General features: G+C 42.0%; 1 long non-coding RNA gene across 2 annotated transcripts in view; it reads right to left on the minus strand.

Annotated features, from left to right (window-relative positions):
* The window catches only part of LOC127488755 (uncharacterized), a 57,834-nt gene extending 33,148 nt beyond the window's left edge, over positions 1-24,686 (minus strand). The window contains exons 1-3 of one of the 2 annotated variants that reach the window (XR_011383025.1): positions 24,524-24,686; positions 1,017-1,175; positions 573-640 (exon numbers count right to left, since the gene is read on the minus strand). This is a non-coding gene — a long non-coding RNA (uncharacterized lncRNA). Of the gene's footprint in view, positions 1-572; positions 1,176-24,523 lie in introns of both variants that reach the window. The other variant, XR_011383024.1, reaches the window with a different exon arrangement.
* Between the last annotated feature and the right edge of the window lie 2,669 nt (positions 24,687-27,355).

Below are 27,355 nucleotides of genomic sequence, written 5' to 3' on the forward strand. Positions count from 1 at the left end.
CCATGAAGCAGGTGCCTCAAAGGGAGTGGCTCTGCTTCTGTCTTTACTGCTCTCATTTCAATTGTAATAAAAAGACTGGATTTAAGAGCATCTGTGTGGTTAGGAGGACAGAAATTCTCTGGGACTAAACAGGAGAACAGTTCCCCTAGGAAATCGGGGGTGGTTCTTTAACCTGGGCTACAATGTAGATATCTAATCCTGTCAAGTCCCTTCCTGACCCCAAGACTCAGTGCCTCTAACTCCAATACGATCTCCATCTCACAAAATGTAGGGCAGAAGAAGTCAGAGGGGAAGCAGGGCTGCTCCTGGGGGATGGTTAATAATGAAGGCAGGAGAAGCAGCTAGGCCAGCACAGGAAAAGGATTTTTAGCCTTTCTCCCTCCATTTCCACATGTCCATGGTGGGTGCTTCCAATATTTGGATAAAGCCTGTTTCAATTTCAGAAACAGGCTACCCAATAAACAACCTGGGGCCACTGACCAGAAAGCATTCTGGAGAATCTCCCATGGGAAGGGTTCCAGAAACTGCCTGGACTACTTAATGCCATGGTGCCCACAGCAGGCATCACTCACCAGATGTGGACACAACAGCTGGATGAACCACAGAGCCTCTGCTTGGGAAATGCTGAGTGCTTCACAACCTTGAAAAGGAGATGAGAAATGTGGACTGAGAGGACAACTGTGCAAATGCCTGAGTGTCCAGGGAAAAGCTAGGTCCCAGTGAACATGCTTCCCCTCCTAAGTCCCTACTCCCCAACAGTCCCTTCCCACACCTTATGCTCCTAACTCCCCCATTCACCACCTGCACCTCTTGCTGGGCCCAATGCCTCAACTCTCTCTTGCCCTTCACCACATCTCCCACTCTCTGCTCAGAAGACAGGCAGGAAACTGACGTGGGGGGTGGTCCTTAGTATGACTTGGGGTCACTGGGAAGAAGGACATAGGGCACATGGACCCTCCCACCCCTGGTTACCCTCCCGAGACCACCATGCTCCCACAGGGAGATAATGATGTCACCAGCATCTCTGAAAGCACTTGCAGTCCTCATGGAGGGCAGAGGTTGGGGGATCTTTGATAGGCGAGCATGCTGACGTCACTCCACATCCTCACTTCTGCAGACTGGTCCTGGCACTTCTCGCACATCTTTCTGCCAACGATCAACTTCCAGCCACCCTTCTGCCTGGTGATAAAAGGGTGCATGGTGGACATCAATAATCACCAACCCAGATAATTTCTACATGACAACTATTGAGAATAGGGGATATGGGAGAAAGTCCAGCTGCTATATTTTCTCACACAGAGCCAAGTCAAGCTAGACCAGATGGTTCTACAGCCATAAGGGACTGCTATGGTGCAACTTGGCTCCCCTGTTAGCTGTGCAAGCATTTCTTCATTCCTATAAAACAAACCCCACAGCAGCCAGAGAAGTATGCATGACTGTGTTTAGAGTGAACAACCAGAAACCACCACATACATCATAAGAGTTCCTGCCTCCCTGGAGAGAGAGAGGGGAAAAGGCTCAGGGAGCACCCTGGAGCAGCTGAGCCAGAGTAGGGCTAGGTCTGCACACTCAGGACAGGTCCTGTTACCAAGTGATTTACTGACCCTTCACAGTGATCTCCTGCTCCAGCTGCAATCCAGAGAGGGAGCCTGGTGATCTTGGCACTGCCCCCATTCTCCCCAGAAACAGCAATTCTAGGGGCCAGTACTGTGGCATAGCAGGTAAAGCTACTGCCTGCAGGTTCAGCATCCCATGTGGGTACCACTTCCGATCCAGCTCCACTTCTGATCCAGCTCTCTGTTACGGCCAGGGAAAGCAGTATAAAATAGCCTAAGTCCTTGGGCCCTGTACCCGCGTGGGAGAACCGGAAGAAGCTCCTGGCTCCAGAACGGCGCAACTCCGGCCACTGCAGCCATCTTGGGAGTGAACCAGCAGATAGAAGACCTGTTTTTCTCTCTCTCTCTCTGCCTTGGCCTCTCTGTGACTCTTTCAAATAAATAAATAAATAAATCTTTTTTTAAAAAAAGCTCAAATTAGTGTTCCCCCAATTTCAGGTCCAAAGCTCTTATACAGTATCCCCTATGTCCTGACACCATCAGCATGATGTCAACCAGGCTTCTGCTCATTTCAGGCTGCCCATGGCCTGGATAGGGTCAGCTGGTTGTATCATTGAGGACCCTATGTCCTCAATGATACATTCCCTTATAATGACACATATCCTGTAGCCAGCATCGTAATATAGCAGGCTAATCTGACACCTGCAGTGCCTGCAATCACATGAGTGCTGGTTGGAGTCCCAGCTGCTCTATTTCCCATATAGCTCCCTGCTAACATGCAGGAAAAGCAGTGCAAGAGACCCTGGCACGCATTTGGGAGACCTGAATGGAGTTCCTGGCTCCTGGCTTTAGCCTGGTCCAGCCCTGGCTACTACAGCCATTTGGGGAGTCTAGCGGTGGATGGGAAGATTTCTCTCTCCCTCTCTGTAACTACCTTTCAAATAAATAAATCATCTTTTAAAAATAGACATACCTCCAAGTACAAAATAAAACCCCCCTACTCAGGGCTTTTGGGTCCTGAGAAGGACTTTACAAACATACCACAGACAAGAGCAAAGCAGACAATTTGCCTGAAAACGAAGAAGGCCAAGGAAAAAGGGCCAAGCAAAGCCACTTAGGGCCTCTGCACAGTGCTCATACCTGGAGTGATTTAGACAGGCATTGGGAGTTCTGGTGCCCTTGACCCTGGAGTGAGTGCACACATTAGGCAACTCCAATTCAGACTGAGTTTAAGCTGGCAGGCTGGCCAAAGACTGTCACCCAGGCAGGAATCTGAAAACAGAGGTGATCTAAAGAGATCCATCAGGAAATGCACATGACAGGAGTCAGAGTGGTAAGAGGGTAATAAATTCATGGATTCTAACCCAGGGCAGCAGAAAATTCCTACCTTCCCTTTTATTATGAAGCTTCCTTATGGAGGAAATGTTGATTTTAAGGGCCCTGGGAAACACATCTATGGACACTTCATATGTAAGTCACACTGCTGTGTGATCTGCCTATAAATGATAGCCTCCTTTCCCTGCATAGGCACCCTTGGGAACTGGCTCAGGGAGTGACCACGATCAGGAATCACTGCAGTTCCCTTCCTTGGGAATTATGCAGCATCCAAGAATGGCTTCTTATACAACACTCCTCCCAATTTACAGTTGGTCCTGTAGAGGCTTCTTTTCTCCATACAACCCAAACCTGCCTTGGGAACCACCTGTGATGCCGGGTGGATGGACAGGCAAACCAACTGGCATCATCTACCAGGAGAAGATAATTTACCCAAATTGCTATTTTTTATTCTATTGAAAAATGCAAACTGAACCACAAGGAAATCCAGTCTATCAGTCCCCAGGCTGAAGCAAAGGGTGCATGGAGCAAGTCCAAAGACTGCATGTCCCTCTCCCCAATGTGCCCACCTATGCACCTATCTGCATATCCACATAGGAATGCACAGCATGAGTGTGGGTTTGGGTTTGTGTGTGTTTGTGCAAAAGTAAAAACTGTCAGTGCCTCCATTAAAAAACTGACTGTAGTGACCACAAACTCAGTCATAAAGCTGCTCTAGGCAAGGAACACATACACACATCCCCATTCTCACTCCTCTCTCAAATGTCCACAAGACTCTGAATTTAAGAATTTACTACTGCATTAGACCATTTTTCTACATCTTATGAAAAATATTTATGAGAACAAAGTGAGTTAACTGCATCAGAAACTGTATGATATTGCTCCAGATTTTAAAAAAATCCTAAAATATACATGATTAATATTAGCAACCTACAAAGATGTCCTGTGTCTTAATATTTTGATCTTTAGAACACATTCTAACCTCCATTCTTGCCTCCCTTCCCTGCCCCCAATACCACTAGTCAGGCCCTGAAGCTCTCTCTCCCTGTGGTAGCACTCTTGTAGACTGGCGTTTGACTATATGAAAAGTATTCCCGTGTCAAAACAGTTTTGTAGGGAGGCCCTGAATGCCATGTAATGGGAATACATATTTAATGGAACAGCAGGAGGTATATCTACATAATGTAGACCGCAAACATTCCAAACAAGTCAGTGTAAGGCAGGAGTCAACAAAACTGCTACTGATTTTGTCTAGTGCCCCTTAAATCCTTTCCTACAGAAAAATGATTGATCTCACTTTCCAAACACCCGAATTCTAAAACGCCAATGCTCTAGCACCAAGGAACAGGAGCCAGGTGACAAACCCAGGGTGGCTTCAGGGTGACAGTTTCCTCCTCACTTTGCACATTTGCTTCTTGTTGCAGACTGATCAACCAAGACAACTCCAGAGACCATTATTGTGCACAAATACCCTCAATCACAGACATGCCATAGGCTCCCTGTGTGGGCACCGGAAGACCCAGAACACAGAGTACTCACTAAGGGAGGAATACTTAGAACAAAGGGGAGGAGATGCCAATTTAAGTATCTAACTCAATTGGAAACAAAGAAGTTTCCCCACACTTCTGATGAGATTTTGCTTAAGGAAACAGACTCATTGAACTTTTTTCTGCGCCAGAATATTCCTGTGTGAAGGACCCCTCTCTATGGGGGACGAAAAGTGGGGAGGGACTCCGTGTCATGGCAGTTGCTAGGTTGGCTGATGTCTCTTCTGGTCCTCAATGGAAGCAAATAAATGGACAGCCTCTACCACTGTGACTCTGCAATTTGAATTTGAGGGAACCAACTGACGGCAGAGGTGTAGTAAGGAAGGTACAAAGAAGTGCCTGGCACCCACCTTACTAAGGGTACTTAGAGACAAAGGTGTGGGAACCACTGGTAAGTGGAATACACACATCACTGTCTACCAAGACAGATACACCAGGCCGGCGCTGTGGCGTAGTGGATAAAGCTTCTGCCTGCAGTGCCAGTATCCCCTATGGGCACCGGTTCAAGTCCTAGCTGCTCTTCTTCTGATCCAGCTCTCCCCTGTGGCCTGGGAAAGCAGCAGAAGATGGCCCAAGTGCTTCGGCCCCTGCACCCATGTGGGAGACCCAGAAGAAGCTCCTGGCTCTGGATTGATGCAGCTCCAGCCCTTGAAGTCAATTGGGGAGTGAACTAGCAGATGGAAGACCTCTCTCTCTCTCTCTCTCTCTCTCTCTCTCTCTCTCTCTCTTTCTCTCTGCTTCTCCTCTCTCTGTGTATAACTCTGACTTTCAAATAAATAAATAAATATTAAAAAAAGGACAATTACATTAAAGGGTCATGGTTGCTGACAAGGGCTGAATGCATCAAGGCTGGCCTCAGCCATGGATGTCAAAACTATCACGGCTGGGGATGACAAAGGGGTGGGAAGGTAGGACACGTTGTCTGTCTCGAAGGTGCCCAGGGTAAGTAAGTCCATCAAAGTCTCTTTCAATGCCCAGTGTCACACAACAAGCAGTCTTCCCAGGAGAGAGGCCAAGTGGAATCTTGTAGCAAGGCAATGATCATTTCAGGGGAATCATCCCTTTTGCAGACCAAGCAGAACCAACAAAGAGAAAAAGAGGCAGGTAGAAAGCCAGGGGGAGGGAAAAAAATGGGAAATCCCAAGTGGCTGAGCCTCCATATTTCTGGCTTCCAGATGCTAAGGTGAGAGACGTCACAGGAGCTAGTGGGGCAGTACCAACAGGCCATCACCATTCAGGAAAATCCAGACAGTGTCCTGGGAGCTACACACAGCTGACTTTGGTCTGCACACATTCCAGGTAAAGTACACCTTAGTCAAACAAAGGAAAAAACTACAAAACTCTCCAAATACACTATTCCCTGGGGAAATGAAGGCCAGGTCACTTGGTAGAAGTGTGTGTATGTGTTTGTGTGTCTGTGTACCAGGAATGATGTTTTTAAAAACATTACTCATATGGCCAGCGCCGTGGCTCAATAGGCTAATCCTCCACCTGCGGCGCCAGCACACTGGGTTCTAGTCCAGGTCGGGGTGCCGGATTCTGTCCCAGAATTAACTTCAGCTGTTAGTCCTTTGTGATTTGTCACTGCTTCTGCTGTGGAGAGTGCTCCCCTAGTGCTAACTTGGAGTATTGCTGTGGGTTCTATTTTTTGTTTTTGCTTGCTGTGTAAAATTTACACAGTACTTTAAAAAAAAAAAAAGGTTTATTTATTTATTTGAAAGTCAGAGTTACACAGAGAGAGGAGAGGTTGAGAAAGAGAGAGATCTTCCATCCAATGGTTTACTCCCCAATTGGACACAACGGCCGGAGCTGTGCCAATCCGGAGCCAGGAGTTTCTTCCAGGTCTCATGTAGGTGCAGGGGCTCAAGGACTTGGGCCATCTTCTACTGCTTTCCCAGGCCATAGCAGAGAGATGGATCAGAAGAGGAGCAGCGGGACTCGAATCAGTGCCCATACAGGATGCTGGAGCTCCAGGCCAGGGCATTAGCCCACTGTGCCACAACGCCAGTCCCAGTACTTGTGTTTTTGTGATCCTTATATTTCCTCTTGGCTGGACTGTCATCTTTTAAATTTTCTTTTATCTTTGACACTGTGTGATTTCACATAAAATGCTCTGGCAGTAAGGATGCATTAGTAGATGGAAGATGATGACCTTGAAGACATGCACTTTTTATTTTTTGCAGTTTTTTCCCCCTAGAAATATTTTATTTAGGTATACAAACTTCATTCATTTCATATATATCCTTCCTCCCACCTGCACTCCTTCCCTTCTTCCTTCTCCCTTTGCTATTTCCAATCTTGTTTTTTACTAACATCTATTTTCAATTAATGTTATACACATCAGATTAACCTTACACTAAGTAAAGAGTTCAACAAATAGTATGAAACAAACAAACAGAAAAATCCTGTTCCTCAACAGTCCAGACACAGGCTGTTCAAATTCATTGCATCTCAAAGTGTGAATTTTGCTTCTCTGGATCACGTTTTAGGTACTGTATTGGTTACCACAGGTCAGGGAGAATATATGGTGTTTATCTTTTGGGGACTGGTTTATATCACTAAGTATAATGTTTTTTACTTGCATCCATTTTTTTTGCAAATGACAAGATTTCATTTTTCCCACTGTGTAGTATTCCATGGTGTACATATACCATACTTTTTTTTATCCAGTCTTCAGTTGGGCTTATAACTGAGTGAGCTCCAGGCAAGCATTACTATGTTCCTTATTGTTTCTGTGGCTCAGGTGCCTGCCACTAGGAGAACTACAGAGCAGATTGGAAAGTGGTCTTGCCCTGAGTCTGGAAGCTGAGGAAGCTACAGGTGTAGCAGTCTCAGTTGCTTCCTGTCAGCTGGATGTAGAACCTTCTTCTGCTACCTTGGAGTTTATCTGGAATGTATCCCTGCCTCCAAGTCTGGCTTATAAAGGCATGGATTGAATTCAGGGACGGTTTGAGGATACTTAAAAAAATTTATGGGAAAATGGATTAAAGGGTATGCTGATTTTGCTATATTTGTTTTGAAATCCACACCTATGCAGGGTCATATAAAAGGTCATAGAAACCATGCATTTTGGGAAAAAAACTGTATTTTGCAGTATGCTTATATAAACCCAAACCCTCCTAGAGACTCCATGTATATGTGGCTATGGAGATTGGGTGGAAGTAAACCACATATTTCATGATGGAATCCTCTTCTTTTCCAACCCCTTATGCTCCCCTGGCCTGTGTATGTATTAAAGGGTGATGTTCTTCCGTACTTCTCTAATAATGGAGGCTAAAAAACATCTATTTTCCCAAGACAATTTAAAGAATCCTCTATGGTTCAGTTAATCTGGTGATTCAGTACAATTTTGGTCTTTGAGGTACATACATATTGAACCTTTTAATAATGGCATATTATTTTCCTCACCAAATGTATATTTTGGCACATGTGCTGTTCACTTGACAGAGGAGCCACTGGTGTCTTTTGTGTAAACACTACACAGACACCATCCCCCAGGGGCTGTAGGACAGTCCTGTTTTTCCACATTAGGTTGACCCCACTCCAGTGTTTGCACTGCGGGGCAGATCCCTTTATTTTGGGGGCACAGAATCATTCATTTTCCTCTTTGCCATAAGCTAGTCACTGACTTTACTTTTTCAGGAATTATATGAGAATAGATGTGTATAAACCTTGGTCTCTGATGAAAAGTAAGGCTCCTAAATACGCAAAGTCACAAACTCAGTTTTGCCCCTCAACTAGATACATGAAGTTCCAGTCAATATTTTTAAGCTATAGACCTATATTCTGTAAATCTGTGACTATCGTCTAAAGATGTCTGTAGGAAAAAGAATTCTCTAAGATGCCAGAGGGTACAAGGGCAGTGGAATGTTGCTGCTGATACAGGAAAGGTGTTTCCTGAGAAAACTTGGTGGTGATAGGAGTGCCAGTGAGGGGGAAATTCAAGGGTGTTTCCTCTGATGCAGACTCAGCTAAAGAGACATCATCTGACCTGAGGCTACTGTGAGATCTATGTTCCGAGAGCACCTTTTGGAGTTCTCTCCTTTATACACTGTCTGTTATGTTTGTTTTTTCCTATTTCTTGGTAATTTACTTATTGAAGTGGAAGGGAGAGAAGGAGGAGGAGGAAGAGGACAAAGAAGAAAAAAGAAAAAGAGAGAGAGAGAGAGAGATGGATGGATGGATGGAGGGAGGGAGGGAGAGAGACACTCTATCGACTGGTTCACTCCAAAGGTCTACAATGGCTTAGGCTGAGATACAGTAAAGCCAGGAGCCAAGAATACAAGTCTCCCACATAAGGGGTTGTGACCCAACCACTTGAGCCATTACCTACTGCCTCCCAGGTTGTACATTAGCAGAAAACTGAATTCAGGGGTGAAATAGGAAATTCAATCTCAGTACTATGATGTGGGACACAGGCATCCTAACTGACAAATGCTAGGTCAAATGCTCATCTTTTTCTTAAATCATGTCAAATCTGATTTTTTTGACAGGCAGAGTGGACAGTGAGAGAGAGAGACAGAGAGAAAGGTCTTCCTTTGCCATTGGTTCACCCTCCAATGACCGCCGCGGCTGGCGCGCTGTGGCCTGCGCACCACACTGATCCGATGGCAGGAGCCAGGTACTTATCCTGGTCTCCCATGGGGTGCAGGGCCCAAGGACTTGGGCCATCCTCCACAGCACTCCCTGGCCACAGAAGAGAGCTGGCCTGGAAGAGGGGCAACCAGGACAGAATCCAGCACCCCGACCGGGACTAGAACCCGGTGTGCCGGCGCCACAAGGCGGAAGATTATCCTAGTGAGCCGCGGGCGCTGGCCTATAAATTTGGTTTTAAAAACCAATTTTTAAGACATTTGGGAAGTCCTCAATTTGCATGAAGTTGGAAGTACAATACAAAGATTTTTGTTCCTGAACCATTTAAAGTTTATTTACTTAATGCCCCTTCACCCTGAATAGTTCTTATGTATTTACTACAGGGGTGGACATTTTCCCATCTAACTACAATAAAACCACCCAAACCAGGAAATTAATGTTATGTTACCCACATCTGATCTTCAAACCCCATTCATATTTTACCATGTTTCCCATTTGTGTTGTCTCAGGAATGTTCTTTGCAGGAAAATGATCTAGTTCAGAATCATGGATTGCATTTTTTTTAGATTATTTTTACTTGAAAGTCAGTTATAGAAGGAGAGGGAGGAAGGAATGGAGGGAGGAAGGGAGGAAAGGAGGAAGGGAAGGAGGGAGAGAGAGGAAGAAAGTGGTCTTCCATCCACTAGTTCATTCCCCAATTGGCTGTAATGGCCAGAGCTGCACCGATCAGAAGCCAGGAGCCAGGAGCTTTTTCCAGATCTCCTATGCGGGTGCAGGGGTCCAAGGTCTTGGGCCATCCTCTACTGCTTTTCCGGGCCATAGCAGAGAGCTAGATTGGAAGTGGAGGAGCCAGTTCTCGAACCAGTACCCATATGGGCTGCTGGCGCTGCAGGTGGTGGTTTTACCTGCTATGCCACAGTGCCGGCTCCATGGTTATCAAATTTAGTTATCAAATTCTCCTTAATTTTTTTAGACTTTCCTTTCTAAACATTCATTGTCATTCATGATCCTGATACTTTTGAGGATTACAGGTTGGTTATTATGTAGGCCTTTTGGGGCCTGCGCTGTGGCACAGTGGGTTAATGCCCTGATCTGAAGCACCAGCATCCCATATGGGCACCAGATCAAGTCCTGGCTGCTCCACTTCCACTCCAGCTCTCTGCTATGGTCTGGGAAAACAGTGGAAGATGGCCCAAGTCCTTGGGCCCCTGCACTCATGTGGGAGACCTGGAAGAAACTCCTGGCTCCTGGCTTCAGATTGGCACAGCTCCAGCCGTTGTGACCAATTGGGGAGCGAACCATTGGATGGAAGACCTCTCTGCTTCTCTCTATGTGTAACTCTTTCAAATAAATAAATAAATAAAAAAGTAGGTCTTTACTCAATTAGGGATTGTCTGATATTTTTTCAGGATTAGATTCAGGTTATGCCTACTCAGTAGGGGTATCACAGAAATGAGGTTTTGTTCTTCTCACTGTATTCTTTCAAGTGCCACATGATTTTGATTTATTCCACTATCTATGATGTCCTTTAGATCACTTTTTTCTGCATTATAAAAATATTCCCTGTTGTGATTAATAAGCATTTTATATGGAATATTCTGAAATTTTATAAAGCTTTAATTTTACTTATTGTATTTATGAGATTACAGTTCCCTATTTGATTCAGTGGACTGTAACCCATAACTGGCATTATTGACCCATCAGTGGAAGCCCTTTCAGAGTAGCTTTTGTGTTCTATATTCCCCTAACTTCTTCAGCATTTTGTTGCTTTATTGCTCAAAATGTTGCATTATCATCTAAGACTTTCTCTGCCACAGTTTTGGAGTCAGCCATATCTTCAAAGAACTTTGGTTCTTTTATTGAGGAGTGGTGTTTGGAAGGAAATTGGGTGCTAGATGTGCACATTGTCACTGAATGCTTCAGCTCCCTGACTGTTCCTTAGAGTTAAAATTATGTTCAAATATGTATGTATGGACATATTTGGATATATGTGCGGGTGCATCTAAAGTCTTGTAGAAAAATAGAATTAAAAAGTAAGTTTATTCTGGTCCAAAAATTCTGAAGTCCATGGATACAAAGGATTTTTATAACAATTCAAAAAAATGTGTATTATGTAAAAAGTATGCATGGGTCTCAAAACTTTTTGCATCAAAATACACTTATCTTTTAATTCAGTTTTCCATAGGCTTCTAAAAATGCCAAATATTGTGTTTTAAAGGTATTTTTATTAGAAGGAGAGAGAGAGAGAGAGAAAGAGAGAGAGAGAGATTCTTTATTCAGTGGTCCATTTCATAAATGGCTGCAATATCCAGGGCTGGGTCAGACAAATCCAGAAGCCTGGGACACCATATGGATTTCTCATGTGGTGACAGGGATCCAAGTACTTGAACCAACATCTGCTTCCTTTTAGGGTGCACATTTGTTGGAAGCTAGAATCAGAAGAGTCTGGGCTTGAACCCAGCACTCTGATATGGGATGCTTACAGATGCCAACAAGTCACTCTTTGGAATAGTAATCAAATCTTCAACAGAAAAAGATAAGATCCATGTAGAACCCCATGGGGGATCAGTACAATTGGGAGAAATAAAAGCAATAGTCAAGGTTCTACTCCTTAGCCAAGATGGACTTGTAAATATATTTTCAGAGAGCAAATACTCAGTACAGGTAGCAAAGACGATCCCTTTTGCAGTCTTTAACCCGAACGATAAGCCAATTGACCAGATGTTCACAACACTTAAAGAGCTACCTGAGAACAGAAAATACCCATGGTATATCTCACACGTAAGATCACATACTGGGTTACCTGGCTTTATTTTCCAAGGCAACAGAGAGGTTGATCGTCTTATCTCCTGAAACACGGCTTCCATTGGACACTTAGAATAAGCCCTATTTTACATCGAAAATTTCATATGTCAGCAAGCAACATAAAATTGCTTTTCCCAGAGCTAACAATGAGCCAATGCAAACACCTAGTGCACTCTTGCAAGAATTGTGCACCCCTCGCCCTGTTAGGTCCACTGCAACAGGCAGGAGTGAACCCGCGAGGCCTTGCTCCTAATAAACTATGGAAAGTGGACGTCACCCACATTAATTCGTTTGGTAAACTGGGGCAGAGCCAACATGGCGGAATAGTGAGGGCATGCACTGATAGTCCGGGAAAATTTAGTTTAATAAAAGTGGAGTTACAGTAGCCTCAGAAAAAGGATCAGGAAACAATTGCAGGGGAAACTCTTCCGGATCTAGTGGCTGTGACTTGGAGGACCTACTGGGAGAGCAAGGTCGCCCACCGTGTGGAAGCCGAGCCGCAGGAGCCGCAGGGTCTGCGTGCCAGTGCAGGAAGGGGAGTGGATGTGACACAGACACCAGTGGGGAGAGCAGGGACGCCCAGGCCTCTGAGTCCACACATGGGCACTGGAAGGGGAGGTGAGCTCAGTAACTGGAGACATTGGCAGGGAAACGGCGGACAGAATCTAGAGGGAAGCAGGCTTTGAGGTGGGAAAGTTCACCAGACTGACTACAGGAGAGAAGGAAAAAAAAAAGGGTGGGTGGGGGGTACTGGAACAGACAAGTTTCTCTCTCCGCCAACCTTGCAAAGGCGAGCAAGAGACAAAGAGCAGGCCCCAATCGGGATATACATAACAAAAGGGGAGAGCTAAGGCTACAATTCAGTAGCCTAGGCAACCCAGTGGGAGTCCACAGCAGAAACTGAGCCAGCACAGACTCTTTGGGTAGAAGCCAGAGACTGGAAGCTAAATACCATCAATTCTGCACAGCTGTGCGATATTACTTACCTCCTGAATAAATAAATAAAATAAATAAATAAATAAAAAGAGAGATTTACCACGCATAACCTGAGGGTATCACCTTTGCACACCCATAACCCAGAAAAACCAAGCAGAGCTCTCAGGCCACACCCATCTCAAGCCTCCAAGGCTCCTCCAAGAGCAGACAGTCCACTTAACACAGATATAGTATTAAAAAACTCACAGTGAGGGAAGAAGAATTAATAATGCCAAGCAACAAAGACAAAAATCGAGGGAACAAGATCAACGATGACACTATGATGCCTCCAAATAAACAAAACACCCAAAGCCAAGATTATGAAGATGATGAGATAGAAGAAATGCAAGATACAGATTTCAAAAAATTTATGATAAGAACATTTAGAAGTTTTCAAAAGCAAATACTTGAACTACAGAAATCCTTATTGGACAGGATTGAAAATCTCTCTCGTGAAAATGAAATTTTAAGGAAGAATCAAAATGAAATGCAGAAACCAGTAGAACAGGAAAGTGTGATAATGAAGAGAAATCAAAATGAAATGAAGAGCTCAATAGATCAAATGACAAACACATTAGAAAGTCTAAAAAACAGAGTCAGTGAAACAGAAGAGAGAATATCGGACTTAGAAGACAGAGCACAGGAAAACATACAGTCAAACCAAAGAAAAGAAGAGGAAATTAGAAACCTCAAAAATATTGTTGGGAATCTACAGGATACTATTAAAAAAAAAAAAACAACATTCGAGTTCTAGTAGTTCCTGAAGGCATGGAGAGGGAGAAAGGATTAGAAGGCCTTTTTAGTGAGATATTAGCAGAGAACTTTCCGGGTTTGGAGAAGGACAGAGACATCCTAGTACAGGAAGCTCATAGAACCCCCAGTAAACATGACCAAAAGAGATCCTCACCACGACACGTTGTAATTAAACTCACCACAGTGAAACATAAAGAAAAGATCCTAAAATGTGCAAGAGAGAAACGTCAGATTACTCTCAAAGGATCTCCAATTAGACTCACAGCAGACTTCTCATCAGAAACACTACAGCCTAGGAGGGAATGGTGAGACATAGCACAGTTGCTAAGAGAGAAAAATTGCCAGCCCAGAATATTATATCCTGCTAAGCTCTCATTTGTGAATGAAGGTGAAATAAAGACCTTTCATAGCAAACAGAAACTAAAAGACTTTGCCGCCACTCATCTGGCCCTGCAAAAGATACTTAAAGATGTGCTACACTCAGAAACACAGAAACACGGCCATCAATATGAAAGAAGGTAAAGGAAGAAAACCTACCAGTAAAAGAGCATGGGAAGCTCAAAGCATATACAAGAAAACATCTCCGGGAAAATGGCAGGGCAAAGTCACTATGTATCAATAATCACATTAAATGTTAATGACTTAACTCTTCAGTTAAAAGACACCGATTGGCTGATTGGCTTAAGGAACAAAACCCAACTATTTGTTACCTACAAGAAACACATCTCTCTAACAAAGATGCAAGCAGACTGAAAGTGAAAGGTTGGAAAAGATATTCCATGCCAAGAGAAACCAAAAAAAAAAAAAGCAGGTGTAGCCACATTAATATCAGACAACATAAACTTTAATACAAAAACTGTTAAGAGAGACAAAGAAGGGCACTATATAATGATTAAGTGTTCAATTCAACAGGAAGATATAATTATTATAAATGTATATGCACCTAATTACAGGGTACCGGTCTATTTAATAGATATGTTAAGGGACTTAAAGGGAGACTTAGATTCCGATACAATAGTACTGGGGGACTTCAATACTCCACTCTCAGAAATAGATCATCCGGACAGAAGATCAACAAGGAAACAGCAGATTTAATTGACACTATTGCCCAAATGGATCTAACAGATATCTACAGAACATTCAATCCTACATATAAAGACTTTACATTCTTCTCAGCAGTGCATGGAACCTTCTCTAGGATTGATCACATACTAGGCCATAAAGCAAGTCTCAGCAAATTTAAAAGAATTAGAATCATACCATGCAGCTTCTCAGACCACAGCGGAATGAAGCTGGAAATTAGCAACTCAGGAAACCCTAGAGCTTATGCAAACACATGGAGATTGAACAACATGCTCCTGAATGAACAGTGGGTCATATAAGAAATCAAAAGAGAAATCAGAAACTTTCTGGAAGTAAATGAGGATAACAACACAAAATATCAATACTTATGAGATGCAGCAAAAGCAGTATTGAGAGGCAAGTTTATAGCAATAGGTGCCTATATCAAAAAATTGGAAAGGTACCAAATAAATGAGCTTTCAGCGCATCTCAAGGACCTAGAAAAACTGCAGCAAACCAGATCCAAATCTAGTAGGAGAAGAGAAATAATTAAAATCAGAGAGAAATTACAGGATTGAATCAAAAAAAATTACAAAAAATCAGCCAAGCGAAGAGCTGGTTTTAGGAAAAAATAAACAAAATTGACACCCTATTGCCTCAACTAACTAAAAAAAGATGAGAAAAGACCCAAATCAATAAAATCAGAGATGAAAAAGGAAACGTAACAACAGACACCACAGAAATAAAAAAAAAATCATCAGAAATTACTACAAGGACTTGTATGCCAGCAAACAGGGAAACCTATCAGAAATGGATAGATTCCTGCACACACGCAATCTACCAAAATTGAACCATGACGACATAGAAAACCTAAATAGACCCATAACTGAAACAGAAATTGAAACAGTAATAAAGGCCATCCAAACAAAGAAAAGCCCAGGACCAGATGGATTCACTGCTGAATTCTACCAGTCATTTAAAGAAGAACTAATCCCATTTCTTCTCAAACTATTCAGAACAATCGAAAAAGAGGGAATCCTCCCAAATTCTTTCTATGAAGCCAGCATCACCTTAATCCCTAAGCCATAGAAAGATGCAACATTGAAAGAAAATTATAGACCAATATCCCTGATGAACATAGACACAAAAATCCTCAAAAAATTCTGGCCAATAGAATACAACAACACATCAGAAAAATCACCCACACAGACCAAGTAGGATTTATCTCTGGTATGCAGGGATGGTTCCACATTCACAAATCAAACAATGTGATTCACCACATAAAGAGACTGCAGAAGAAAAACCATATGATTATCTCAATAGATGCAGAGAAAGCATTTGATAAAATTCAACACCCTTTCATGATGAAAACTCTAAGCAAATTGGGTATAGAAGGAACATTCCTCAATACAATCTAAGCAATTCATGAAAAACCCACAGCCAGTATCCTGTTGAATGGGGAAAAGTTGGAAGCATTTCCACTGAGATCCGGTACCAGACAGGGATGCCCACTCTCATCACTGCTATTCAATATAGTTCTGGAAGTTTTAGCCAGAGCTATTAGGCAAGAAAAAGAAATTAAAGGAATACAAATTGAGAAGGAAGAAGTCAAACTATCCCTCTTTGCAGACGATATGATTCTTTACTTAGAGGATCCAAAGAACTCTACTAAGAGACTATTGGAACTCATAGAAGAGTTTGGCAAAGTGGCAGGATATAAAATCAATGCACAAAAATCAACAGCCTTTGTATACACAGGCAATGCCACGGCTGAGAAAGAACTGCTAAGATCAAACCCATTCACAATAGCTACAAAAACAATCAAATACCTTGGAATAAACTTAACGAAGGACGTTAAAAATCTCTAGAATGAGAATTACAAAATCTTTTTTTTAAACTTTTATTTAATGAATATATATTTCCAAAGTACGGCTTATGAATTATAATGGCTTCCCCCCCATAACGTCCCTCCATCCCGCAACCCTCCCCTTTCCCACTCCCTCTCCCCTTCCATTCACTTGCGGATTCATTTTTGATTCAGGACATACTACAGGGCAGTTGTAATCAAAGCAGCATGGTACTAGTACAGAATCAGATGGATAGACCAATGGAACAGAATTGAAACACCAGAAATCAACCCAAACATCTACAGCCAATTTACATTTGATCAAGGATCTAAAACCAATTCCTGGAGCAAGGACAGTCTATTCAATAAACGGTGCTGGGAAAACTGGATTTCCACGTGCAGAAGCATGAAGCAAGACCCCTACCTTACACCTTACACAAAAATCCACTCAACATGGATTAAAGACCTAAATCTACAACCTGACACCATCAAGTTATTAGAGAACATTGGAGACACTCTTCAAGATATTGGCACAGGCAAAGAGTTTCTGGAAAAGACCCAGGAGGCACAGGCAGTCAAAGCCAAAATCAACTATTGGCATTGCATCAAATTAAGAAGTTTCTGTACTGCAAAAGAAACAGTCAGGAGAGTGAAGAGACAACTGACAGAATGGGAACAAACAAATATTTGCAAACTATGCAACAGATAAAGGGTTGATAACCAGAATCTACAAAGAGATCAAGAAACTCCACAACATCAAAACAAACAACCCACTTAAGAGATGGGCCAAGGACCTCAATAGACATTTTTCAAAAGAGGAAATCCAAATGGCCAACAGGCACATGAAAAAATGTTCAAGATCACTAGCAATCAGGGAAATGCAAATCAAAACCACAATGAGGTTTCACCTCACCCCAGTTAGAATGGCTCACATGCAGAAATCTACCAACAATAGATGCTGGAGAGGATGTGGGGAAAAGGGACAGTAACCCACTGTTGGTGGGAATGCAAACTGGTCAAGCCACTATGGAAGTCAGTCTGGAGATTCCTCAGAAACCTGAAGATAACCCTACCATTCGACCCAGCCATCCCACTTCTTGGAATTTACCCAAAGGAATTTAAATTGGCAAACAAAAAAGCTGTCTGCAGCCTAATGTTTATTGTAGCTCAATTCACAATAGCTAAGACCTGGAACCAACCTAAATGCCCATCAACGGTAGACTGAATAAAGAAATTATGGGATATGTACTCTTTAGAATACTATACCGCAGTAAAAAACAATGAAATCCAGTCATTTGCAACAAAATGGAGGAATCTAGAACACATCATGCTGAATGAAATAAGCCAGTCCCAAAGGGACAAATATCATATGTTCTCCCTGATTGGCGACAACTGACTGAACACCAAAAAGGAAACCTCCTGAAGTGAAATGGACACTATGAGAAATGGTGACTTGATCAGCATAGCCCTGACTGTTAATGAACAACTTAATACATTATCCCTCTTAGTAGATTTTTGTCTGTTCTACTTAATCCCACTGGTTTAATTCTGTAATTATCACAGTTATTCTTAAGTGTTGAAATTTAACTGAAATGTGATCCCTGTTAAATATAAGAGTGGGAATAAGAGAGGGAAGAGGTGTACAATTTGGGACATGCTCAAGCTGACTTGCCCCAAATGGTAGAGTTAGAAACATACCAGGGGATTCCAATTCAATCCCATCAAGGTGGCATGTACCAATGCCATCTCACTAGTCCAAGTGATCAATTTCAGTTCACAATTGATCATAATGATAGGACTAAGAGTCAAAGGGAGCACATAAACAAGTCTAGTGCCTGCTAATACTAACTGATAGAATAAATAAAGGGGAGAGCGATCCAGCATGGGAAGCGAGATACACAGCAGACTCATAGAATGGCAGATGTCCTAAACAGCACTCTGGCCTCAGAATCAGCCCTTAAGGTATGCGGATCTGGCTGAAAAGCCCATGAGAGTATTTCAGGCATGGAAAGACACTCTGGAAAAAAAAGGACCTAAATGAAAGATCTCTGTGAGTGAGATCCCAGTGGAAAGAACAGGTCTTCAAAGAAGGAGGTACCTTTCTCTGAAGGGAGGAGAGAACCTCCACTTTGACTATGACCTTGTCTAAATAAGAGTCACAGAACTCAAAAGGCTTCCATAGCCTTAGAAACTCATGACTGGAGCATAGGGAGATTACTGATGCCATAAACAGGAGTGTGAATTTGTAAAGTCAACAACAGGAGTAACTGTGCACTTACTCCTCATGTAGGATCTCTGTCCTTAATGTGCTCTGCATTGAGATTTAATGCTATAACGAGTACTCAAACAGTATATTTCACTTTGTGTTTCTATGTGGGTAGAGACTGTTGAAATCTTTACTTAATGTATACTAAACTGATCTTCTGTATATATAGAAAATTGAAAATGAATCTTGATATGAATGGAAGGGGAGAGAGAGCAGGAAAGGGGAGGGTTGTGGGTGGGAGGGAAGTCACGGGTGGGGGGGAGGCAACGTAGTCCATAAACTGTACTTTGGAAATCTATATTCATTAAATAAAAGTTAAAAAAAAATTCCTTTGGTAAACTTAAGTTTGTCCATGTGGTGGTAGATACTTATTCAAAGGCTGTATTCACAACTGCCTAATCTGGAGAAAAGGTCAGTAATGTGATAAAGGCGATTTAAATCAGCCATACTGGTCCTTGGTGTCCCCTGGACCATAAAGACTGATAACGGGCCAGCGTATACATCACAGGAATTTAATTCCCTCCTGAAATCTTGGAACATACAGTCTGCCACAGGTATCCCATACAACCCACAGGGACAGGCAATTATTGAAAGAACTCATAGGACGATTAAAGATCTTCTACAAAGACAAAAAAAAAATCATATGCCCACAGACCCACACCTTGCTTTGACTGAGGTCCTTTTCACTATCAATTTTCTTACTTTTGATTCCCAATTGATCAACCCAGCTTATAAACACTGGGGATCCTTTCCATCCCAAACCCCAGCCCCTATGGTTAGGTGGAAAGACCCCCTGACAGGAGAATGGAAAGGACCACACCCTCTGTTAACCAAAGGTCGAGGATATCCTTGTGTCTTTCCAGAGAATGTGGAACAGCCCATTTGGGTACCAGCCAGAAACATCAAGCCTGCAACTGACAGCCAACCAGAAGCAGCTGAACAAGACCAAGACTCTGCCTTGTTAGCAGACGCACCTGCCCTATCATCCAACCCTGAGAAACTGCCCATAGCCATGCCTTTTACTGTTTTGTACCCCACTAGCTCTAGTCAGCCACTCAGATGGCCCACAGCTTGTGTGCGGTCATGCCATTCCTGATAACCATTATTCCTCATTCCTACCCCTATCTGAGCAAGCAATCCTGTGGTCTCTTGATTTGAGCACTGGTTAGTCAATGACAGGTAAGATCCCCTGGGGGACAACCTAACACAGGCACAGCTGCATATGGAGACCACATGGAAATGGGGTCAACAATGGTATGACCAAGAATCATGCCTCCCGTTGTTCAAAATAAACAAAAAGGGGGAAATGTGGTGGAATGAGAGGGCCATGCCAAGGAGGCCACTGGCAAGTGAGCATTAGTTACTCAGGAATGGCTTTGGAAACTGCCTGGCAACAGGCTGTGATTGGATGGCTTTGGAAACTGCCTGGCAGGCTGTGATTGGATGGCTTTGGAAACTGCCTGGGCGGGCTGTGATTGGATGGGGCATAGACTGCCCCTTGACCAGATTGGCTGGTCTTGGCTATATAAGATGTAGTTTCAACTGAAATAAACAAGTCTGCTGGCTGCTCGCCTCAAGTCTGCTTTCACTCGACTCCCGGGGTCTGTGTGGTGACTCCGCGCCTCTTGCCCCCACCACGCTGTTCCTCTCAGAAACGAATCCACTGCAACATTGTTGAGAAATCAACAGCAACACCTACCCTTTCCATGAACTTTTTCATCTAGATGTATATGTGTGTATCTATATATGAAACCCCGGGTTCACACTCTTATAGCCAGTATCAGTCACACCACAGCTTTCCTTCCTTCCCATTTTTAACCCCTTACTCTATCAGTGAGAAACTGGGTCACTTATATCCTTTTTATACTCACTTCTTTGCCAAATCTTTCTGTGTGCAACTAATCTATTTAAGGTATACAAATGTCATGCATTTCAGAAATGCAAATTTAGGAACAAAGTGATTCTTCCCCCCACTTTCTCTCCCACCTGCACTCCCACCCTTCTTCCTTGTCCCTCTCCAATTTTAATTCTAATTTTTTACTAATATCTATTTTAATTAACATTATGCACATAATATGAAGTCTAAACTAAGAAAATAATTCAACAAATAGTATAAAAAAACTGTTCCTCAACAGTCGAGACAAGGGCTATTCAAAATCATTGCATTTCAAAGTGTCAATTTCATTTCTATAGATTATCTTTTAGGTACTCTATTAGTTACCACAGATCAGGGAGAACATACAGTATTTGTCCTTTTGGGACTGGCTTATTTAGCTAGGTATAATGTTTTCTAGTTGCATTCATTTTGTTGTGAACAACAGGATTTCATTTTTCCCACTGCATAGTATTCCATGATATATAATAATATAATTTATATATATATAATATATATATAAATCCATATATATAAATATATATATATAATTTATATATATCATATATAATTTATTTTCCATTCTGCAGCTCATGGACATTTGGGTTGATTCCATATCCTACTTATTGTGACTTGAGCTGCAATAAACATGGGAGTTACAGATAACACTTTCATATGCTGATTTCATTTCCCTTGGGTAAATTCCCAGGAGTGGGAACACTGGGTCATATGGTGGGTCTATATTCAAATTTCTGAGGTATTTCCATACTGTCTTCCACAGTGGCTGAACCAGTTTACATTCCCACCAACAGTGGATTAGGGTACCTTTTCCCCCACATCCTCACCAGCATTTGTTGTTAGCTGATTTCTGAATGAAAGCCATTCTAACTGGGGTGAGGTGAAATCTCATTGTGGTTTTGATTTGCATTTCCCTGATGGTTAGTGATTCTGAGCATTTTTCAGGTATCTGTTGGCCTTTAAATTTCCTCTTTTTAAAAATGCCTGTGTTGGCCAGCGCTGTGGCTCACTTGGCTAATCCTCCATCTGCGGCGCCGGCACCCTGGGTTCTAGTCCCAGTTGAGGCACCGGGTACTATTACTGGTTGCTCCTCTTCCAGTCCAGCTCTCTGCTGTGACCCGGGAAGGCAGTGGAGGATGTCCAGGATTCTTGGGTCCCTGCACCCACATGAGAGACCAGGAGGAAACACCCAGCTCCTGGCTTCGGATCCGCACAGCACCGGCTGTGGCGGCCATTATGGAAGTGAACCAATGGAAAGAAGACCTTTCTCTCTGTCTCTCTCTCACTGTCTATAACTCTACCTGTCAAATAAAATGCCTGTGTAAGTCTTTTGCCCATTTCTTAACTGGGTTGCTTGTTTTGCTGTTGTTAAGTTTCTTGAGCCCTTTATATATTCTTGATATTAATTTTTCAATTGCATATTTTGCAAACAATTTCTCTCATTGTGTCAGCTGCCTCTTCACTTTGCTGAGTGTTTCTTTGCTGTGCAATAGCTTCTCAGCTTTATGTAATCCCATTTGTTAATTTTGGCTTTGATTTCTTGTGCTCCTGGGGACTTCTCCAAGAAGTCTTTGCCTATGCCAAGGTTATGCAGGGTTTACCCAATGTTCTCTAGTAATTTGATGGTATTGGGTTTAGGTCTTTGATCCATTTTGAGTGTGCTTTTGTGTGAAGTTTATGGTAGGGGTCTTGTTTCATACTTTTGCACATAGAAATAAAGTTTTCCCAGCATCACTTATTGATGAGGCTGTCCTTGCTCCAGGGATTGATTTTAGCTCCTTTGTCAAAGATAAGTTGGTTGTAGATGCATAGATTGGCTTCTGGAGTTTCTATTCTGTTCCACTGATCTACCCACCTATTTTTTGGCACTACCAGGCCATTTTGATTATAATGGCCCTGCAGTATGTCTTGAAACCTGGTACTGTGATGCCTCCAGTTTTGTTTTTATTGTATAAGATTGCTTTAGCTATTCTTGGTCTCTTCAGTTTCCATATTAATTTTAGCATCGCTCTTCTCTAGATCTTTGAATTGGTATTTCAATTGTTATTACATTGAATCTATAAGCTGCTTTCAGTAGTGTGGGCATTTAATAATATTGATTCTTCCAATCCATGAACATTGAATGTTTTGCCGGGTTTTTTTTGGCTTTTCCTATTTCTTTCTTCAGTGTTTTTTAATTTTCATTTTAGAGATATTTGACATCTTTTGTTTAATTTATTCCAAGGTATTTAATTTTTTGTAGCTATTGTAACTGGAATTGATCTTAAAAATTGTTTTTTAGCCATGGCATTGTCTGTGCATACAAAGGCTATTGATTTTTTTTTGCATGTTACTTCTATACCCTGCCACTTTACCAAACTCTTTTCTGATTTCCAATAGTCTCTCACTGGAGTCTTTATGAAGAATCATGTTATCTGCAGATATGCATAGTTTGACTTCCTCCTTCCCAATTTGAATCCTTTTGGTTTCTTTTTATTGCTTAATAGCTCTTGCTAAAACTTCAGAACTATATTGAATAGTGATGGTGAGAGTGGGCATCCTTCTCTGGTTCTGGATATTAGTGGGAATGCTTCCAACTTTTCCTTATTCAGCAAGATGCTGGCTGTGAGTGTCATAAAATCCCTTGATTGTGTTGAGGAATGTACTTTCTATACCCAATTTGCTTAAGGTTTCATCATGAAACTATGTTGTATTTTATCAAATGCTTTCTTTACATCTATTGAAACAATCATATGGTTTCTATTCCTCAGTTTATTAATGTGATGCATCAAATTTATTGATTTGAAAATGTCAAGCCATCTCTACATATCAGGGATAAGTCTTATGTCACCCTGATGAATGATCTTTCTGATGTAGTGTTGGATTTGATTAGCTAGTATTTTGTTGAGGATTTTTGCATCTATATTCATCAGGGATATCTGTCTATAATTGTCGCTCTCTGTTGTGTCTTTTTCTTTTTTTAGGAATTAAGGTGATGCTAGCTTCTCCATTTTTATTTTCAACAGTCAGTGAATCAACAGTTTCTGGAAATTAATAGCACATTTTCATATCTAGAAGGAGAAGTCTCTTTTCACCTCATTGCAAATTAACATCATCTCAAAAGTAAAAAAAATAGTATGTGTATTTCCAAAATTTTAAACCTTGTTTGTTCATACATTTCTATTTGGTTCATGTAAAAGTGAGAAAGTTATTGAAGGAATACTCAGTTTGAGAAAAATGAAAATTTTTTCAATCACAGAGCACTATTTACACATTCAGATTTCCTTCTGACGTCCCTCATTTCAAAACTTCCATACACAGGTGTGCACTGACACATACTGGATTTTACTCAAAGAATTTTTAACTCAGAAGTGGATTATGGAAATTATTTCTCTCATCACACATTTTCTATGATATACATAATATATACATTAAACACATACATTAACAATAAACTGTAGAGAGTTAATTTTGCTAGTTAAATCACTTCTTTCATCAGTATGATGCTCTACAAGGAAAATCATGAATAAATCAGAAAGCAGACCAAGTTTTGCCTTTGTTTCTCAGAGTGGTAGTCTGAGGGTGGTGTTTCTGCATCTTAGGTGCTGAGGAAGCCCAGCTCCCCTGCTTACAAGAGCCCAACCTAGGCCTCTGATGAGCCCGGGAATGCAAGCGTTTCTCCTCCTTTCTGTCTGGCTTTCATCCCCCCATTGTTTGCGCATGTACCGTAGGCCCTGTTACTTGGTAGTCACAGTACCTGTTACCTATTCTTGTCACCTTCATTTAGGCCAGTTTTTCTAAGCAACAGAAGCGGCTGCCCTGGCGTTATTTCACCTGCCTAGGCAGTTTTGTATATCTTTCCAAGATCCTTGTCTTGGACGCAGTATCTGGACTGTGATTTATTCTTTGCTATACTTGCCTCCAACCGAAGAACTGAAGACACTCCTGAATCAAAAACCTTAAAGGTATAAAACCTTCAAGGCGGAGACTGCTGGCAGCTTTCCGCTGCCTCAAAAACCTAAGGCTAGTGCTGTCTCCCCTCCAAGTCCCAACAGGTAAGCTCAGTGCCTTTGCAGCCTCTCAGCTCACAATAGTTGTAACCAAGCAACGCCGTTAAACACTAATGCGCAGGCGCGCCTCTGGAGGCTAGCTACTGCGCATGTGCACAGAAGGCTGACACCCCCCCACCCCCACCCCCCGGGGCCCCGCGTGTTGGGTTGCGTATGTGCAAGGCCGGTGCTTCACAAATCTGCATCCCTCTCCCTCCTTTTTTTTAAACTTATAAATGTTGGAACTTGGTTAAGCAAGCATTGGGCCCAGTCTGGGAAAAGTGAGACCCTCCCTTCCTGTGGGAAAGCAATCTGCCCCTGACTGGGGTTAAAGTCTCATGGAATGTAAGGATGCTGTAAAAGCTCTCTAAATCTCATCATCCCTCAGTTTATTCTTTCCACATTCCCGTGGGTCCTAGTCAGTCTCTGAGAATTTAGCAGATGCAATGACAAAAGACTCTTTTCCTGATTTCAGACATTGTAGTAACCTATGTCATCAGGTGCAAATTTGATAGCAGAACTCAGTGCACATTTTCCAGAAGGAATGAGAACACATTTTTGCAGACTTCATAGCCCTCTTGTATCTGGAGTGCGTTACCTGATTCTTGACTTGTGTATAGGCATGAAGAAAGAATCTGAAATGCAAAGCGAATGTAAGTTGATTAAGCAAGCAAGAAAAAGAATAAAAGCTCTCTGTCTCACTGAAGACCTGGAGTACATAGAGGAACCCTAGAGCTGGGGGTCTGTTCAGGAAGTGGGACTCTGGGTCTTTTACAGGTAATCTAACATCCTTTTCTCTCACTCCATCTGGGTGGCAACATGGGATATGGGATAGGAGGATACCTTTTATTGGGCGAGGACTCTGAGAACAAGCATGACCATGGAAGGGGTTTGGGGTTGGCTTTGTTTTGGAGCATGGTGTATTATTTATGGATTTTTAAAACTGGATGTTCACTTTTCCCAAATGGTTTATATTTTTACAGTAGGCTAAAAATTGATCTTTTGTTATTATATTTTCTCTGATGCTGTTTTTTGTTTTAAATAATTCTGTTGCATGGAATGGTCTGCTTCTTATATGAGTACTCCACGACTTTTCCTTATTCATCCATAAAATATACAGTGCTTTGAGTAAGTGTCTAGCACTCTGGATAAAATGTCACTCAGAATGCCTGCATGCCATATAGAACTGGCTGGGTTTCCAGACTGACTCCGGGATCCTGATTTTTGCCTGGTCCAATCCCATGTGTTGCTAGCATTTGGGGAGTAAGCTAGAAAAGGGATAGATTTCTCTTTTCCTTATTTCTGTCTTCTTTTTTTTTAACTTTTATTTAATGAATATAAATTTCCAAAGTACAGCTTATGGATTACAATGGCTTCCCCCCCATAACGTCCCTCCCACCCGCAACCCTCCCCTTTTCCACTCCCTCTCCCCTTCCATTCACATCAAGATTCATTTTCTATTCTCTTTATATACAGAAGATCGGTTTAGCATATATTAAGTAAAGATTTCAACAGTTTGCTCCCACACAGAAACATAAAGTGAAAAATACTGTTTGAGTACCAGTTATAGCATTAAATCTCAATGTACAGCACACTAAGGACAAAGATCCTACATGAGGAGTAAGTGCACAGTGACTCCTTTTGTTGACTTAACAAATTGACACTCTTGTGTATGGCATCAGTAATCAACCTAGGCTCTTGTCATGAGCTGCTTCTTTCTCTCTGTCAAATAAAATGAAAATATTTAACATTATAAATTTTAAGTATAAAGTATTTTAAAACATGTTCCAGTTACACTGTTCCCCTCCTTATTCTTTCCTTTCATGATTCTCTTGGTAATACTCATTTGTTACACAGTTATTCTTAAATGTTGAAAATTAACTGAAAAGTGGCCCCTGTTAAATATAAGAGTGAGAATAAGAGAGGGAAGAGATGTACAATTTGGGACAGGCTCAATCGGACTTGCCCCAAATGGTAGAGTTGGAAACATACCAGGGGATTCCAATTCAATTCCATCAAGGTGGCATGTACCAATGTCATCTCACTAGTCCAAGTGATCAATTTCTGTTCACGATTGATCATAATGATAGGACTAAGAGTCAAAGGGATCACATAAACAAGACTAGTGTATGAAGATACTAACCGACAGAATAAAAAAAAAGGGAGAGAACGATCCATCATGGGAAGCGGGATACACAGCAGACTCATAGAATGGCAGATGTCCTAAACAGCACTCTGGCCTCAGAATCAGCCCTTAAGGCATTCGGATCCGGCTGAAAAGCCCGTGAGAGTATTTCAGGCATGGAAAGCCAAGACACTCTGGCAAAAAAAAAAAGGACCTAAATGAAAGATCTCTGTGAGTGAGATCCCAGTGGAAAGAACAGGTCTTCAAAGAAGGAGGTACCTTTCTCTGAAGGGAGGAGAGAACTTCCACTTTCACTATGACCTTGTCTAAATATGATCAGAGTCGGAGAACTCAAAAGGCTTCTATAGCCTTGGCAACTCATGACAAGAGCCTAGGGAGATTACTGACGCCATAAACAAGAGTGCCAATTTGTTAAGTCAACAACAGGAATCACTGTGCACTTACTCCTCATGTAGGATCTCTGTCCTTAATGTGCTGTATATTGTGATTTAATGCTATAACTAGTACTGAAACAGTATTTTACACTTTGTATTTCTATGTGGATACAAACTG

This window comes from Oryctolagus cuniculus, chromosome 16 (assembly GCF_964237555.1).
Source record: "Oryctolagus cuniculus chromosome 16, mOryCun1.1, whole genome shotgun sequence".
Lineage (NCBI taxonomy): Eukaryota > Metazoa > Chordata > Mammalia > Lagomorpha > Leporidae > Oryctolagus > Oryctolagus cuniculus.